General features: G+C 42.4%; 1 pseudogene; it reads right to left on the bottom strand.

Moving 5' to 3' along the window:
* Positions 1 to 256: 256 nt before the first annotated feature.
* LOC129026980 (cell division cycle protein 27 homolog) lies at positions 257 to 2,161 on the bottom strand (annotated as a pseudogene).
* Between the last annotated feature and the right edge of the window lie 1,016 nt (positions 2,162 to 3,177).

Here is a 3,177-nt window from a genome sequence, read left to right as displayed (position 1 = left end):
AAAAGTTTTGTAGAAGACTGAAACTGTTGAGTATAAGCATCTCGTATTCTATTATCATTAATTAACTGAAGAGTTTGTTAAAGACATACATTTCATAAAAAAAGTTAGTTTGAAGTTATTGACCAGTATGTACCATTCCTAAGTATTAGTAACCAAATTCATGACAGTAAAGAGCTATCTAACATGAAAAATTAGTGACTACCAGCACCATCAACAAGACTTTGTCTTTACAATTCATTACCACTTACCATGCATTGTAATGTCTAGGACTGACTCTGATAGCATTTCGAATACAAGCTAATGCTTTGTCCAATTCTTCAGTTAAGACAAACTCTCGCCCTAATAAAGTATAGGCATAAGCATAATTTGGATCCACTTGGATAGCTCTCTGGAAGAATTTAATTGCAATATCGTGTTCCTGTTGCAGACTGAAACAGTTCCCTGCAGCACACCAGGCCTCTGGCGAATTTTTATCCGTGTCTGTTAAGTCTTTTGACAGAAATGAAAGAGCGACATCTTTTTGAAGATGCCAAAGTGTTGTAGAGTAGATTTCCATGCCTTCGACTCTATAATTCTCAATCCTTCTAACCTCTGAGAATATTCTTTCAGCTTGCATGTACTCTGAAAGTTCAAAATAGGACCTTCCAATTTGGCACAGTACCCAACCAGTATTGAAGTGGTGAGAAGGTAGATGGCTCAAAATATTTATAGCTTCTTTGCAGTGGTATGAACATAAAGCTAAATAACCTTTCCCCCTTTCACGAAGAAGGCTCATCAAGCCTTCTGCTGCTGCTTTTTGTAGATTAAAAGCCTGAATCTGAGGTGTGATTGTGGATATTTCCTCTTCTGAATTGTTGGAAGAGTCCAATTTTGTAATTTCCAGGTTGTCATTTATATTAGATTGAGTTATTCCTCCTTTATTAGCTTTACTTTTTGTTTTTCTGTTTGAGATTTTAGGTGGAAACTTCATTTTTAATTTCTTCCTATTCTCCTTGGTTGTGGAACTGTCACTAGTAAAGAGTCATGAACTTCTTCGATGCCGTGCATTTGGGGGAGATGACATAGTGGGGCTCATTACCTGAGGTGCTGTAGTTATTTATGGACCAGAACTTTCTGTTAGTGAAAGAATTGGAGTTACCTCTCGGCTATGTCCACTCTGTGAGAAGACAGACTTTGCTCCATTTTGGCCAATTCTGGCAACAGACTTTTTTGAAGAGGCTCCAGTGGATGGCACATCAATTACAGAAGGTGTATTAGTGTAGTTTTGTAAATAAGATCCATCTCCAGGACTTGGGGTTTCTAATGGCAAAATCCCAAAACTTGGGGTAAATGGACTAAGAGCTGCTGGTCCTGTTAATAAACTTTGACCAGTTTTTGGTTTATTTTGAACCTGTTTAGATAATATGGAAGTTCCTGTTCCCAGTGGGATAGTTTCAGGTGAAATTACAGCTGAATCAATAAAAGACACTGGGGAATCCGTATTCAAGGAGTACTTTGAATAGGAAGATTCTAAATTGACTCTGTTTAATTCAATTGTGTCCTGGGGTGTTTCCATAAGAATGGTCTCAGGCTGTCTGTGACATAAACTGTGATTAGGTACTTGTGTTGTGCAAGAGTTGGGCAGACAGTTGCTAAAGTTCTGTAAAGATGTGAATTTAAATGTTTGGTCAGGATCTGGCTTTTCACCTATTTCACATAATGATTCAAAGGGATACCAGAGGAAAGGATTTAAACTAAGTCTCTTTTGGTAACATTCTTATCCTTTGGCAAGCCGATCTGTCTTGCAATATACACGTCCCAACAATGGAAGGGGAAAGCAAACTGAATCACCAAACTCAGTAACAATATCATCATGGCTTTTCTGCTTATTAAACACTCCACCAGATAAGATTTGTTCCCAGTCTGCAAGCTTACTGAGATCAACACAACATTTTGCAAGCAGGTATTTGCATTGTGGTGTAGGACAACTGTGTCTTTTAAAGAGTCTATATGCTTTATAGGCCTTTTCTGGGAGGTAAGAACAGGTCGCCATTAAAAACAAGGCTTCTTCTGAGTGTACTTCTGCATAAAGGCGTTCTGTGAGGAAAACCCCATCTCGGTAAGCATAGTGGTTTAGTGCTTGCCATATAGCAGCCTGGAAAGGTTCCTGCAGCACTGTCATCCTCGAGGCAAAGGCCCAATTTCTGCAGGGCCTCAGGAAACCCCCACCCCACCCACCACCCTCCCCCCTGTAGCGGCTCCGGCCCGGCCAGCCTCGACTCCTTTAAATTCACCAGTTATCGGGGGATGGGGGTGGCTGAGCCAGAATGACTTCTTTATCCTGCCGACTCTGGAAAGCCCGGCCCCTTGTGATCCATTGCAAAGCGAAAGTCACCTCATGTTTGGGAAACAGATCCACTCCCATGTTCAGTGGAGGGATGTGGCATGTAGGACCTTAGGACTCTCTTCCTTCTGATTTGGTCTGCACAGCGGGGCCTAGGGCTGGAGTCCTCTCTGTGAGGATGGCTGACTCCCTCTACCTTGGGTTCCATTGGCCCCACCCTGGGACATGGGCCTTGGCAGATTCTGGCCCTTCCTGGCCTTAAATTGCTGTCAGAAACCCCATCTCATGTTCGGATGCCCCGAATAACTGTGGCTCACGCCTCTCTGGAAACATTGGAAATCTCTCCTCTACACATGGTCACCTAAAACCCCAGGAGCTCGGGACACACGTCTGCCATCCACCTAACTGGTTTCGGGAGAGAATGCTGAGAGTCTCTTGCCAACTCTCTCTTGACTTGAGTTCTTCATGGGTGTGTAGTTAAGATGTAGTGAGACCAGATGTATTAACCCAGGCCGGGTGCTGGTGGCTCACGCCTGTAACCCCAACACTTTGGGAGGTGGAGGCTGTAGGATCCCTTGAGGAATAGCCTAACCCTGGGGAGGTTGAGGCTGCAGTGTGTGAGCCATAATGGTGTAATTTGGATCCAGCCGTTTTCTAAACAGTCATTTTGTAGAATCTGCAAAGAGATATTTCTGAGCCCATTGAGGCCTATGGTGAAAAGGGAAATATTTTCAAATAAAAAGAAAACAGAAGCTTTCTGAGAAACTTCTTTTTGATGTGTGTATTCATCTCACAGTGTTGAAACTTCTTTTATTGAGCAGTTTGGAAACAGTCTTTTTGTAAAATCTGCAAAG

This window comes from Pongo pygmaeus, chromosome 22, assembly GCF_028885625.2.
Source record: "Pongo pygmaeus isolate AG05252 chromosome 22, NHGRI_mPonPyg2-v2.0_pri, whole genome shotgun sequence".
NCBI lineage: Eukaryota > Metazoa > Chordata > Mammalia > Primates > Hominidae > Pongo > Pongo pygmaeus.
Note: the sequence above shows the minus strand (reverse complement) of the source record. Positions and strands in the feature narration are given on the sequence as shown.